At 42.8% G+C, this 15,684-nt stretch overlaps 1 non-coding gene across 1 annotated transcript; it reads right to left on the minus strand.

Moving 5' to 3' along the window:
- Positions 1-10,492: 10,492 nt before the first annotated feature.
- On the minus strand, positions 10,493-10,617 carry LOC138991884 (U6atac minor spliceosomal RNA). Its single transcript, XR_011467782.1, has one exon. It is a non-coding gene; the product is annotated as a U6atac minor spliceosomal RNA (small nuclear RNA).
- Between the last annotated feature and the right edge of the window lie 5,067 nt (positions 10,618-15,684).

Consider the following 15,684-nt stretch of genomic DNA (forward strand, 5'->3'; position numbering starts at 1 on the left):
GCGTGTACACACTTGTATATAACTCAAACCCTTAGCTGTACAGTAGAAATTAATACACCCTTGTAAATCAACTATATTTCAATTTTGAAAAAGGGAGAAAAAATGATTGGGAATTGGGATCGACTACCAACAAGCTGGTGCCTACCAATGCAGGAGATATAAGAGATGCGGGTTCAATCCCTGGGTCGGGAAGCTCCCCTGGAGGAGGGCAAGGCAACCCATTCCAGTGTTCTTGCCTGGAGTATCCCTATGGACAGAGGAGCCTGGCAGGCTATAGTCCATGGGGTTGCAAAGAGTCTGAAGCAATGACTGAAGCAATTTAGCATGTACACACGCACTAGGGTTTTTTTGGGGGGGAAGTGGGGGGGAGGGTGATGAAATCAGATAGTGTTTTAGAAAAAGATAGTCATAATGTTGTACAACCTTGTAAATATACTCAAAACTACTGAATTATGCACTTTTAAATGGTTTATATGGTGAATTTATGCTATGTGAAATTTATATAAATTTTTAAAAAAGGATTAACAAACTCAATTCTTAAAAAAACCAGAAACATAAAAACACATCCAAGAGAGCCTAACTCCGAAAACAGTAAACCAGAGAGCAGCACAGGACCAGATGGAGGCTGGACTCAGGATGTGGCTTGTGGGAATGAGGCATCCTTTTTGTGAGGCATTCTTGTCTATACAATTTCCGGGGTGCCTTACCCCACACATCTTCTCACTAAATTTTGTACTTATGCCATCAGCAATGTATTTCTCTGAGTGAATGCTGCCCCTACCCCAGCCTTGTGTTTAAACAACAAATCCTCTCAGGATATCTCACTATCTTCTTAGTGTAAATGAGTGCTTTGGTTGAGAAGAGGGCTTGTCAGGAGAGGCATTTGGAAATGGGCATAAGACACAAGAAGAACAGGGATAAAAGACTGAATTCAGCCATGTCAGAGTCTGGCTAAGGGCTGCTTTCAAATCTAAAGTGGAGCTGAAAGCATTTTCCCCATTTTTAGGGGAAATGGGAAATTTTGTTCTCCTGTGGCAAGGAATGAATCAAAAAGAAATTTGGACCACAGTGAAAAACCACTTCGTACCCATTAGAATTGTTAATATTAAACAAACAAAGAAAAAAACCAGAAAACAATGTGTTGACATGGATGTGGAAGAATTGAAATCCTGTTTGTTGCTAGTGGGAATGTAAAATGGTATAACTACTGTGCAAAACTGTAGAGCGAGTCCTCAAAGACTTAGAAACAGAATTACAATATGATCCAGCAATTCCACTTAGGGGTATATTACTCAAAATAATTGAAAACAGGTGCTGGAACAGATATGCACAAACCAGTGTTCATAGCAGCATTCCACCAAAGGTGTGAACGACGCAAATGTCCATCGATGGATGAGTGGATAAACAAAAGACTATTTAGCCTTAAAAAGGAAAGACATTCTGACACGTGTTATAGCACGAATGAACCTTGAGAACATTTTACTAAGTGAAATAAGGTAGTTGCAAAAGACACATAAGTATGATTCTCTCTAATAAGATACTTCAGTTCAGTCGCTCAGTTGTGTCCAACTCTTTGCGGCCCCATGGACTGCAGCACACTAGGCCTCCCTGTCCATCAGCAACTCCTGGAGCCTGCTCAAACTCATGTCCATCTACTCAGTGATGTCATCCAGCCATCTCATCCTCTGTCATCCCCTTCTCCTCCTGCCTTCATTCTTTCCCAGCAGCAGGGTCTTTTCCAATGAGTCAGTTCTTCGCATCAGGTGGCCAAAGTATTGGAGTTTCAGCTTCAGCATCAGTCCTTCCAATGAATATCCAGGACTGATTTCCTTTAGGATTGACTGATTGGATCTCCTTACAATCCAAGGGATTCTCAAGAGTCTTCTCCAACACCACAGTTCAAAAGCATCAATTCTTCAGTGTTCAGCTTTCTTTATGGTCCAACTCTCACATCCATACATGACTACTGGAAAAATCATAGCTTTGACTAGATAAACCTTTGCAGCAAAGTAATGTCTCTGCTTTTTAATATACTGTCTAGGTTGGTCATAGCTTTTCTTTCAAGGAGCAAGCATCTTTTAATTTCATGGCTGCAGATACTTAGAATAGTTGAATTCATTGAGACAGAAAGTAGAACAGTGGTTATCAAAGCCTAGGTGATGTGACCCAGCAATCTCACTCCTGGGCATATATTCAGAGAAAACCATCATTCAAAAGGATGTACACACCCCAATATTCACTGCAGCACTATTTACAATAGCCAAACATGGAAACAACTTAAATGTCCATCAATGGAGGAATGGATAAAGAAGACGTGGTACATATTCACAATGGAATGTTAGTCAGATACAAGAACGAATGAAATTGTGCCCTTTGCAGAGACATGGATGGACCTAAAGATTGTCATACAAAGTGAAGTAAGTCAGAAAAAGAAAAACAAATATTGCATAATATTGCTTCTATGTGGAATCTACGACTTCACTTTCACTTTTCACTTTCATGCGTTGGAGAAGGAAATGGCAACCCACTCCAGTGTTCTTGCTTGGAGAATCCCAGGGACGGCGGAGCCTGGTGGGCTGCCGTCTGTGGGGTCGCACAGAGTCGGACACGACTGAAGCGACTTAGCAGTAGCAGCAGTATGTGGAATCTAGAAAAATGGTAGAGATGAACTAATTGGCAAAGCAGAAATAGAGTCACAGGTGTAGAGAATAAACTATGGTTACCAAGGTGGAGGGGGTGCAAATTGGTGGATTGGGATTGACATATGTACACTACTATGTATAAAATAGATAACTAATGAGATCCTACTGTTTAGCTCAGGAAACCCTACTCAGTAATCCGTGGTGACATAAATAGGAAGGAAATCTAAAAACGAGGGTATATATGTATCTGTATCACTGATTCACCTTGCTGTACAACAGAAACCAACACACATTGTAAAGCAACTAGACTCCAATAAAAATGAATAAAATTTTTTAAAGTTCTGAAGACAGTAATTATGGTTGTACATCATTGTGGATGTACTTAATGCTACAGAACTGTATACTTAAAAATGGTTAAACTGGTAAACTTTAAGTTATGTACAAGATGTTTTGCTATTAAAAAATCTTTTTAAGGACAAAAAAAAAAGAAATTCAGTAACTGAAAAGTAAGCATCCCTTCCCTTTCCTCTAAGAATACAGTTATGGCCAGAATTTAGATGAGAGCAGAAGATGCGCTGGTTGTGACAGGTTAGGTTATGCTTGGTAACAACCGCTCCCTGCATTTCTCACTCCTGCTGCGCTTCCAACACGGGTTCCCGGGGGGCTCTGCTCATCCTAACTCGGAGACTCTGGCAGACACAGCAGCACGCGCCAGAGTGAAAAGATGTCCAAAGGACCTTGTTTCATGTGTGTAAACATACTCAAGATGATTCTCCTTTAAAAACTAGAGTTTAGGGACTTGCCTGGTGGTCCAGTGGTTAAGTTCCCTAGTCGGGGAACTAAGAATTCACATGCTGCTGAGTGACCAAGGCTAGGCGTCACAACTCCAGAGCCCAGGCGCCACAGATAGAGTCTGGGCACCACAGTGACCGAAGATTCAGCATGCCACAAAAAAAGATCTCACGTGCTGCAACTAAGATCCAATGCAGCAAAATAAATAAATTAAAAATACACACATTTTAAAAATTAGAATTTTTAAAAAGATGAATTTCCAAATCAGCGTAGGAATCATTGATCGTCCATTGACTGGTTACAAGGCAAGTGGACACACTGGGGGTAGCGCACAGAGCCAGAACTTTTTCTGCCATCATTCACCACAATAAAAGTAAGGTAAAATAAAGATCTGAAGTTAAACAGAAAACAGAGCACCAGCAGAAAACTAAGAGTAATTTGTGATGGGGAGTGCTCGTAGGACAGAAACAAAAGACGATAATGGAAGATATGGACAGATTTGAATATATTAAAAATCCAAATATTCATATATGATGAAATATACAATATGTGATAAAGGATACTATAATCAACATTAAAAGACGCATGATTGACCAGGAGACAATATTTGAGACACATACAAGAGAGTGATGATATTCAAAACATACAAAGAGTTTCTAGGAATCAATTTTAAAAGGACTATTTTTTCTTTTTTTTAATAACAAAGAATGTGAAAGTGTTAGCTGCTAAGTCATGTCTGACTCTTTGCAACCCCATGGACTGTAGCCCACCAGGCTCCTCTGTCTCTGGGATTCTCCAGGCAAGAATACTGGAGTGGGTAGCCATGCACTCCTCCAGGGAATCTTCCTGACCCAGGGATCGAACTGGGGTCTCCTGCATGAGCCACCACGGAAGCCCCTGACAAAGGATAGGAAGAAGCAATTCTTACAAAAAGAAATTGAAATGACTGGTATGCCAAAAATATATGTTAAAAATACCCTTTCTTGATCGTTTCTTTTTCCTGTCTAATATAGATTATTTGAAACAAAAATTATTTTCTCACAGTGTCCACTTTGTCTCTACTCTTAAATCCATTGCCATCAATCTCCACCTCTCTGGTAAATGTCCCAGTGGAGTCTGTTCAGCTCCCTGGAAGGACTGACTGTATTTAGGAAACAAGAAGCACCATTAGATTGGAACCAGAGGCTTGGCAGGACTCAGGGAGGAGAGGAGTCAGGCACAGAGATGGGAGATGAGACTAGAGGAATGTTTTGGGACCCTACTGTAGGGCTGGGTCACATGTGTTTATTCTTTTAGAGGAAGCTGGTTCTGGCCATTGCTGTGGATAACAGACTCAAAGGGTCCAGACTGGACGAAAGATCCCTGGGAAAGCTGCTGTCATTGTCCCAGAGGAAATAACAAGGAACAGAAATAAGGTGTTGGCAAATAGAGGAAAAACAGGATTCTGAGGCTGCAGACGTGATGGATGGATGGAGAGTGTAGGTGGGGACCAAGAAAGAGATGAGGACAAGCCCCTAGGAGTGCTTCAGAGCAGTGTGGCCAAGTCCCATAGAAAGAGAGAGACTCCAGGCGGGAGGGCACTTTTAAAAGACACTTTTTCATTCACAAGCCCCTCCTATTAACCTCTAGATTGTGTTTAGGTTTTGAAGAAAGACCAAGAAAAGAAAGCATTCCTCACTAAGTAGTATGGTTTTTCCAAGGGTCTGTTTGCTACAATAAATGAAAATCTAGATGCCTTAAAAATGTTATTTGGGAAGACATCCAACCAAAAGGAAAATCTAAATTATCTGATGCCCTATAAAATAAGTCATTAAATATTTTATAGGATCCCTCTTCCTTCAAACATGATCTTTATAAACCAGCCGTCTACTCCACTCCCACCCTCTGTAGGAAGCAGTTGATCAGAGATCTTGGCGTGTCTTTTCTGCAGCCCGAGTCCGGTTAATTGTGGATTTGATTCAAATGATAGCAGTGTTGGCAGAATGAGTCCGTCTTCACTGCATTGATTCCCCTCCCTCCACCCTCATACCAGCTGGGAGTCCTCCTGAAAGAACAATAGATTTATAATACGAGCAAAACAAAGGAGTCGGGAATGAACAGCTCTTGGAAATAAGTAGGTCAAGACACAATCAATTTCCAAATCTAAAATTATGTTTGAAAAATGTACCTTTAATACCAGAGTCGGCTTTGGCCCTGTGGGGCAAAGCATGTAAAGTTTAAAGTTCCTGAGTGGCTGCTTTATCAGGTAGCCTGAAGTTTACCCTGGAGGTTAAGCAATAAAATGGAAACAAAAATAATTTAACATTTTTGCAGTTAGTTTAACCCAGCCACGGCTTCTTAAATGGCATTCACCTTTCTGGAGCTTGCCACGCTCATAAAGCTACAAGATGCATTTCAAAGCTATGAATTTGCTAAATAGAACTCCATTTCCTCTTCTTATTAGAGGTAATTAAATTTATTAGACGTCAGTAAAAGCCTTGTAAACAGAAAATATGAATGCTTATAAAAGTCTGCCCTCTCTTTGCAGCCTAATAATTAAGATGCAACGAGAAAGCAGCTAATAACAGCTCATAATTTATGAAGTGTCATTCACCCCCGAAACTGAGACATATTGTGGAGGAATTACAGACTGAAATGAAAATAATACCCACTGAAACACATTATTTATTAAATACATAACCACTCAGAGAAATAAACACATCACACACAGAACTTGATATTTCTGATGGAAACAGTATATACATCATCTCCTGCTTTGGATATATTACCCATCAAGTCAAATCCTTAAATCAAAGTCACCACTTGTTTAAATGCAAACGGCCCGTGGCAGCCCAGCAAGCCCCAAATTTCCACTAGACATTCACCTTGATGTCAGTTTTCAAAGACTGAGTCGCTGTGAAGGTTTTTCATTATGATTGTTTTTAACATTCTCAAAAGAAAAGAAATCCTTCAGCAAGCATTAGAGAGAGAGAGAGAAACGGGAGGGAAGACAAGGAAAAGATTCTAAATAGAAGAGCAGGACTCATAAATTAACAAAAACATTTCCCACCCTCCAGCACAGATGAACTCAGAAGCAACTTCGGAATCAATGCCCCCACCCCGGTGATGCTATCTCACTCCGAATGGAATCTCTTTTTATTGCAGTTTAATGATGTACTTTACATCTTTATCAACAGTCCAGCTCTGTACTTTGAGCTCTTTAGAGTAAATGGTGATAGAAATTTTAGGTGCCACATTTCCTCAATGCAAAGAGACCCTTGGTTATACACTGTTATTTTATGTATTGTTACGAAAGAAAAAATAAAATGCTGCTAATTAAACTATGACATGCCATTGTTGTAAGGTACATCCTGATGTCAGAGATGTTAAAACTGGGTGGGAGAAGGTATTTTAGAATTCACTCAATATAATCCATAAAACTAGATGAGGTAAAGATTAACATCAATCTTAAAACTGTTATCTTGGTTACAGTAGGTGAATTATAGCTCAATAAAGCTGTTATTTTTAAATGTTATTTTGGACTCAATGCTGAAAATCCTAATACTCAATTGTGTACAAGGTAGCCAAGAAAGGCCTCACTTTGAAGGTGACAGTCAAAGAAGGACCCAAAGAATATGAAGGAGCTGTGTGGGTACCGGGATGAAGGGGGTTCCAAGAGAGCCAAAAGCAAATGTAGAGGCCCTGGGGTGGGTCAGGACTTGGTGTATGGAAGCTGGAGTGAATGATGCAGAGAGAGATAACCAGGGCTGGAGGTGGGAGTAGAGAGGTTCACAGGAGATGAGGTCAATAAGGTGACAGCAAAAATAAAAGTTTCAGACTTAAATAGACATTTCTCCAAAGAAGACATACAGATGGAAAAAAAAAAAAAAGTGAAAAGTTGTTTAATATCACTAATTATTAGAGAAATGCAAATCAAAACTACAATGATTTATTGTCTCACACCAGTCAGAATGGCCATCGTCACAAAAATCTATAAACAATAAATGCTGAGAGGGTGTGGAGGAAAAGGAACCCTCCTACATGGCTGGTGGAGTGTAGGCTGTGACAACCACTATGGAGAACAGCATGCAGGTGTCTTTAAAAAAGTAAAAATAGAACTACCATATGATCCCACAATCCCACTCCTGGGCATATAGCCAGAGGAAATCACGATTAGAAAAGAAGACTCCGGCTCCTCAGTGTTCATTGCAGCATTATTTACAACAGCCAAGACATGGAAGCAACCTAAATGTCCATCAACAGAGGAATGGATAAAGATGTGGTGCATGTGTACAACGGAACATTACTCAACTACAAAAAAGAAGAAAATAATTCTATTTGCAGCAACATGATGGACCTAGAGACTGTCATACTGAATGAAGTAAATCGAATACAGAAAGACAAGTAAATATGATATCATTTATATGCAGAATCTTTAAAAAGGGTATATGTGAACTCAGTCATGAGACAGAAGTCAAGTCACAGACACAGAAAACTAATGGTTGCCAGGGGACGAGAGGGAAGGAGGGATAAATTGGAAGATTGGGATTGACATAGACACACTATGATATACAAAATAGATAACTAATAAGAACCTACTATATGGCACAGGCAGCTCTACTCAAAACTCTATAATGGACGGTATGGGAAAAAATCTAAAATAAGAGTGTATATATGTATATGTATACCTGAAACTAACATAGCATTGTAAATCAACTAGATTCCAATAAAAAAATTTTTTTAAAGCTTCCTCCAGGTGATAAAAATTTCCTCCAGTTTTCTATGAAGCTGAACAAAAATTTTTTAGGAATATTAAGAATATTCTTCAAAAAACATTTTGGGGGTGGGTTAGGCAGCTCAGTGGTAAAGAATCTTTTTGCCAATGCAAGAGATTCAGGAGACGTGTGTTCAGTCTCTGGATTGGGAAGATCCCCTGCAGGAGGAAGTGGCAACCCACTCCAGTGTTCTTGCCTGGAAAATCCCATGGACAAAGGGGCCTGGTGGGCTACAGTCCATAGGGTTGCAAAGAATGGGACACGACCAAGCAGATGAGCATGTACTTATCAATTTCACACCTAAACTCTACCTTGGTAGCTTCTCAAATGGTTTAAGAATCAAGCGACCCTAGCAGTCCTGCCATCTTTGCAGGTGGTCCCATCCAAAGCAATTGCCGACTCTGTTCAGAGGGGACATGGTCGTTAGACCGCCTCCAGGCTCTGAAGTGCAGGGACTGCTTCCACACTGCGGGTTCCTTGAGGAGGTGCCTTTGTTTTTCCATCAAGGATCAGCAATTGCTCTCTTCTACAATAACACTGATGGAAACCTGCCCCTCTTCCCTACTTACTCCCCAGCACCAAAGAGCAAAGTCTCTTCCTCGAAAAGCTATGTTTCTCTTTTTTGAGCAGTTACTCTGTTTTGCCCTATGCTAAGAGATTTGTGTACTCTCTCTTTTTAACCCTCAGACCATCCTATGTCATAGATGTTGTTAGTAGTCCCTTTTAACAGGAGAGAAGCTGGGGCACAGAGAGGTTAAGCCACTTACCCATGGTCACGCAGCTATTTGTGAGTGTGTGTGTGGTGGTGGTGGAGGTCTGTTGAGACTGGAACTTGGGTATGACTTCCTCCGAAGTCCAGGGATCTAACTGCTCCACTATAATGCATTGCTCTCACGTGGCAGTGGCTGAAAGTAACTCTGGTTCCTGACTTTACCAGAGAAAGCAATGGCACCCCACTCCAGTACTCTTGCCTGGAAAATCCCATGGACGGAGGAGTCTGGTAGGCTGCAGTCCATGGGGTCACTAAGAGTCGGACACGACTGGGTGACTTCACTTTCACTTTTCACTCTCATGCATTGGAGAAGGCAATGGCACCCCACTCCAGCAGTCTTGCCTGGAAAATCCCATGGGTGGAGGAGACTGGTAGGCTGCAGTCCATGGGGTCACTAAGAGTCGGACACGACTGAGCGAGTCCACTTTCACTTTTCACCTTCATGCATTGGAGAAGGAAATGGCAGCCCACTCTGGTGTCCTTGCCTGGAGAATCCCAGGAATGGGGGAGCCTGGTGGGCTGTCGTCTATGGGGTCGAACAGAGTTGGACACGACTGATGGGACTTAGCAGCAGCAGCAGTACCTTCTAGGTTTAGTCAAGCTCAAGCTGGGAAAGAGAGATTAAGTGCTTAGGCTCTGGAGCCAGATTCCCAGGGTTCAAATCCTGGCTCTGCCAGCTACCAGCTGTGTGATCTGGGGCAAGTTATTCAGCCTCTCTGTGCCTAAATTTCCTCACGTGGAAAAAATGGAGTTCAACAATAGGAACTATCAGATGGGGTTGCTGTGAATGTTTTGTGAGACAGTGATGTGAAGTACTTACAGCACAGGCCCAGATGGTAGTTACTGTTTCCATCCATAGGTTTCAGAGGACACTTAGGAACACAGTCTAGCCCAGTGCATCCCAAATATGTTTGGTTAAAGGATCATTTCGGATTATTGGATGTGCCTGTGACCTTGTCTGAAGAAGTCTCATGCAATCAATGAATGGGGAGAGGGGTCTCCTTCCAGCAGGATTCATGAAGACACGGCAGCAATGCCCGGGGGAAGCTCGGTCCCCAGGGATGAGTGCAGTTCTAAGGTACAAGCGTGAGCGAGCTTTGAGTTTCAAGAGTACAGTCGCATCTTATGTGCGAGGAATCATCTACAGTGACAATTACTCTTGAGAGTCCCCCAGGGAGGTGGTATGTTGGAAATGGGAACACTGACTTTTATTTTGTTCAGCCTGACTAGTTTTTTTTTTTTTAATTTTTAAAATTGGAATGTGATTGCTTCACAATATTGCGTTCGTTTCTGCTGTACAATGTGAGTCAGCCAGCCGTCTGTATACATATATCCCCTCCTTCTTGAGCTTCTCTCCCACCACCCCCACCCCCGGCCCTCTATGTCATCACAGCACCTAGCTGAGCTCACTGTGCTATGCTTCCCACTAGCTAGCTATTTCACACTGGTAGTGTATATACTATGGAAATGCTGCTCTCTCAATTCGTAACTCTCACTACTTTCCCTCACTGCTCCCACAAGTCTATTCTCTACAAAAGCAGTGGTTAGATGCCACGAAGCAGGTGGCAATGCCTTAACTATGGGGGTGTTGTCAGGCCCAAGGGCCCCTTCCATTCTTGTCAAGGGAGTGCTCACCTTCTCCCCTCTCATACAATACCGGACCAGTTTCTTTTTTAACTTTTTATTTGGGAACAATGGTGTTGGAGAAGACTCTTGAGAGTCCCTTGGACTGCAAGGGGATCCAACCAGTCCATTCTGAAGGAGATCAGCCCTGGGATTTCTTTGGAAGGAATGATGCTTAAGCTGAAACTCCAGTACTTTGGCCACCCCATGCGAAGAGTTGACTCATTGGAAAAGACTCTGATGCTGGGAGGGATTGTGGGCAGGAGGAGAAGGGGACGACAGAGGATGAGATGGCTGGATGGCATCACTGACTCCATGAACGTGAGTTTGAGTGAACTCCAGGAGTTGGTGATGGACAGGGAGGCCTGGCGTGCTGCAATTCAAGGGGTCGAAAAGAGTCAGACACGACTGAGCGACTGAACTGAACTGATAGATTCTCAGGAAGTTGCCCCCCCACCCCAAATATACAGGGAGGTCCTGTGTGCCCTCCAGCCAGTTCCCCAGGATTGTAACATCTTAGATAACTGTAATACAATATCAAATTGTCCTGTAATATCAAAACCAGGAAACTGATAGTGCTGCAGTCCACGGAATCATTCAGATTCCAATAGTTGCGTGTGCATGTAGAAACAGTAAGCACAATTTTTTCCCATGTGTAGATTCATAAAATCCCCGCCACCAGCATCGAGATACAGAACTCTTCCGTCGATACAGAACTCTTTGGTCATCAGGAGTCTGCCTGTATGCTGCTCCTTGATAGCTACTTCCCATCCCTGACCTCTGGCTACCGCCAATCTGCCCTCCAATTCTATACTTTTGATAGTTCAAGGTTATTTAAGAAGTGAAGTCATTGGTTTGCATACATATATAGCATATAACCATTTGAGATTAGACTTTTTGGTTGTTGTTGCTTTTCAGCACAATTCTCTGGAGATCCATTCAAGTTGGTGTGTGTATCAATAGGTAATTCCTTTTTTATTGCTTAGAAGTATTCCATGATGTGGATACACCCAAATTACATCCTTTGTAGTTTCTTTACAGTTTGGGCTATGATGAATAAAGCTGTGGACAGTCATGTACATTTTTAGGAGTAGAGGCTTTATTTCTCAGGGATAAATGATTGAGTATGGTTGCTGGGTCCTATGGTTAATTTCCTGTTTCATCTTATAAGAAACTGCCCAACTCTTTTTTTGGAGTGGCTGTACCATTTCACATTCCCACCAGCTATTTTTGATGCTCCAGCTTCTTACATCCTTCCCAGCAAGTGGTGTTATAAAATTATAGCCGTTCCTACAGGTGTGTAGTGGTTTAAATGTGCATTTGCCTGATGGCTAATGATATTGACCATCTTTTCATGAGCTTATTTGCCACTGGTAAGTTCTCTCTGGTCAAATATTTAGGCAGCTTTGCCTCCCTGTTGCTGGAACAGATCGTGTCTCTTCAGTTAAGCTCCAGGTGAAGTAACTGACTGTGTTTAGAAGCCATGTGGTGCCTTCCCCAAAGAGAAAACAGGATTCTTGCCCCCCAGCTCACCCTCCAGGCTGGGCACTTGCTGACTGCCACTTGGGGATGGAATCATTCTGTCGTTTTGCCCTTCGCTTTGTTCGATATGCCTGGAGAATTGAATTCTTGAGTAAATGGTTATGATATGACACTGCTGTTATTTGTAGAGTAGCCTAATGATCCCAGGTCAATGGGATCTGAAGTTAGTCTTGCTGACCCAAGTCCAGCGCCCCAAGTCCATGTCCACTGAGCTCTTCCAGTCTTCCCTCAGTATCATTGGCCAAGGCACGTGACTTTTGTGCTCTTGCTCTCAGAACTGCACTGGCCCTGGATGCCTATACTGAATGCTGCACGACTTGGCTGGGCCTTGACTTCACATGGGAGGTTTGCTGCTTCCTGGGGTGCCTTCTCTGTTCCCTTTAATCTGAGGCAGAATCAAGGCCCCATATAGTCCCTGCTGCCATGTCCCAACCACCGTCTCAGATGTTTGGCTATCATATCAGTGTCTCCTTGATCAAATGCCTCTTGGGGACACAGATTTTGTTGATCAAATCCTCCCCAGCTCCACCCATTCTCAGCTTTAAGCAATTGAAGTGAAGTGAAGTGAAGTTGCTCAGTCGTGTCCGACTCTCTGCAACACCATGAACTGTAGCTGACTAGGCTCCTCTGTCCATGGAATTTTCCAGGCAAGAGTACTGGAGTGGGTTGCCATTTCCTTCTCCAGGGGATCTTCCAGACCCAGGAATGAACCCGGGTCTCCTGCATTGCAGGTAGATGCTTTACCATCTGAGCCACTGCTAAGTCCCACCATGTTCAAGGCCACTCACCTAGATGCAGAGCCAGAGCCATGGGAGGACTCAGGACATCATGCAAAATTAGGTGTGGCTGGAACAAGGTGAGAAGTAAGTTTGGGGAGATGAAGTTGGAGAGAGAAGTTGCAGGTAAATTTCAAATAGCCTTGTAAGCTGTGGTCAGAAAAATCTTAGGGGAAGGGGGCCTGGGGGGTTGGGGGTGGATTTTAAAGCAGGGGAGGATGATGATAGATTTTTTTCCTCTAGCAAACAGCCAGTCAACACACATTTATTGAGTATCTATTATGTGTCAGATAAAAGTTAGCTGGATTGATAGCTAATAAATATTAAATGTTTTGGGAGAGATTAAGTGTGATTCTGAGTGTTATGGAGCCTAATAAAATGGAAGTATAAAGATCGGATCCTGTGAGCTCTGCCTTCTGGTATTTCATAGTCCAATATGGAAACTGAATTTGACAAAGTGAAATAGTATTTATAAACACGCTGGTGGCAGAACAAATGGAAATGATCAACAAATGAAAACAGAGTGGTTTATAAGTGACTCAGGGATTCAGATGGCAAGAGATTAGTGTGACAGGAAAGACCTAGGGCATTCCTGGAGAGTTTGGATGGTAGGGCAAAATGCAGAAGCTTTAAGGAGGCAACAGGAACCTGCCAGCACACCAGATGGAGGAGAAATCTATGGACAGCTAGACTCACCTTGCAACTTCGTTACAATGGTAACAGTCTGAGCAAAAATGATAAATTGTGAATTCCTTCATAAAACTCTATAAGCCACCAGAGCTTTTGGGGTGATAAGTTCAACCACAGAATAAGCAGCAGCTGTGTTTTTCTGATCCTTTATAATGACACATTAGTCAGTCGTGTAAGTTAGAAAGCACAGGTCCACCCCTCCTGCTTCCTGCCACCCACCTCCACAAAAAAAAATCATAGACCAGATCACCACCTCTCCTAATGAGGCATTAGAATAACCTTAGCAGTGTTACAGGAGCAAGAGAGATAGGGAGCGCTCAGAAACGATTCTTTATCTATCTGTTGAAGGAAGATGAGCCTGCAGCTCGCTCTCCTGCAGGCCTGCCCTCCGTTTAAATAAGATGCCTGACCCTGAAAGACAGGCAGTGGCTCCACCCTTGGGATGGCTTGCCCTTGTCCCCTGCCTGCCCCACTCAAGCTCCTTTAATTCAAGAAGAAACACAGCTCTTGCTACTAGTCTACTAGGGCAACGGTATTGCCCTTGAATGTTTTTTTTTTTTTTTTCCCATGCTGCTGTATAGACAGTGGCCTTGGCATGAGTGTTTTCGTTGGGGTGCTATAGCAAGAATTATCATCATCTTTTACATGTGTTGAGTAATTAGTAAGTAATAGACATGATGTGGGTTTGATCCCTGGGTTGGGAAGATCCTCTGGAGGAGGGCTTGACACCCAGTCCTGAACATTCATTGGAAGGACTGATGCTGAAGCTGAAACTCCAATACTTTGGCCACCTGATGTGAAGAACTGACTCATTGGAAATGATGCTGGGAAAGATCGAAAGTAGAAGAAGGGGACAACAGAGGATGAGATGGTTGGATGGCATCACCGACATGATGGACATGAGTTTGATTAGGCTCTGGGAGTTGGTGATGGACAGGGAAGCCATGTGTGCTGCAGTCCATAGGGTCACAAAATGTTGGACATGACTGAGTGACTGAACTGAACTATTTTCTAGACTTCAGAAAACTTCTCCCTTCTGGGGTGCAATTGGAGGGGTAGGCTAATCTTATCCTTGTTCTTCTTCCCCATATCTTAGGTTTATTTGGGAGGTAGATTTAAGAAAGTCCATATTGGACTTCTCTGGTAGCCCAGTGACTGAGATTCTACCTGCCAATGCAGGGGACACGGGTTTGGTCCCTGATCCGGGAAGATTCCACAGCTACTAGTAGTGCACCAAGACCACCGAGCCCGTGTGCCCGACAGCCTGTGCGCCACAACGAGAAGCCACCCAATGGGAAGCCCGCAAATTGTGATGCAGAGTAGCCCTGCTCACCGCAACCAGAGAAAGCTCATGTGTGGCCACGAAGACCCAGCATAGACACCTCCGAAAAGAATGTTCATATTCTTTCTAAATCTCAAGATATACCAGAAACTTGTTTAACTTATATGCAGAGTACATCATGAGAAACGCTGGGCTGGAGGAAGCACAAGCTGGAATCAAGATTTCCGGGAGAAATATCAATAACCTCAGATATGCAGATGACACCACCCTTATGGCAGAAAGTGAAGAGGAACTCAAAAGCCTCTTGATGAAAGTGAAAGAGGAGAGTGAAAAAGTTGGCTTAAAGCTCATTATTCAGAAAACTAAGATCATGGCATCTGGTCCCATCACTTCATGGCAAATAGATGGGGAAGCAGTGGAAACAGGGAGAGATTTTTTTTGGGGGGGGAGGGGCTCCAAAATCACTGCAGATGGTGACTGCAGCCATGAAATTAAAAGACGCTTACTCCTTGGAAGGAAAGTTATGACCAAACTAGACAGCATATTAAAAAGTAGAGACATTACTTTGCCAACAAAGGTCCATCTAGTCAAGGCTATGGTTTTTCCAGTAGTCATGTATGGATGTGAGAGTTGGACTATAAAGAAAGCTGAGCACCGAAGAATTAATGCTTTTGAACTGTGGTGTTGGAGAAGACTCTTGAGAGTCCCTTGGACTGCAAGGAGATCCAACCAGTCCATCCTAAAGGAGATCAGTCCTGGGTATTCATTGGAAGGTCTGATGTTGAACCTGAAACTCCAATACTTTGGCCAC

The sequence above is a fragment of the Bos mutus genome, chromosome 18 (genome assembly GCF_027580195.1).
Source record: "Bos mutus isolate GX-2022 chromosome 18, NWIPB_WYAK_1.1, whole genome shotgun sequence".
NCBI classification, from domain to species: Eukaryota; Metazoa; Chordata; class Mammalia; order Artiodactyla; family Bovidae; genus Bos; species Bos mutus.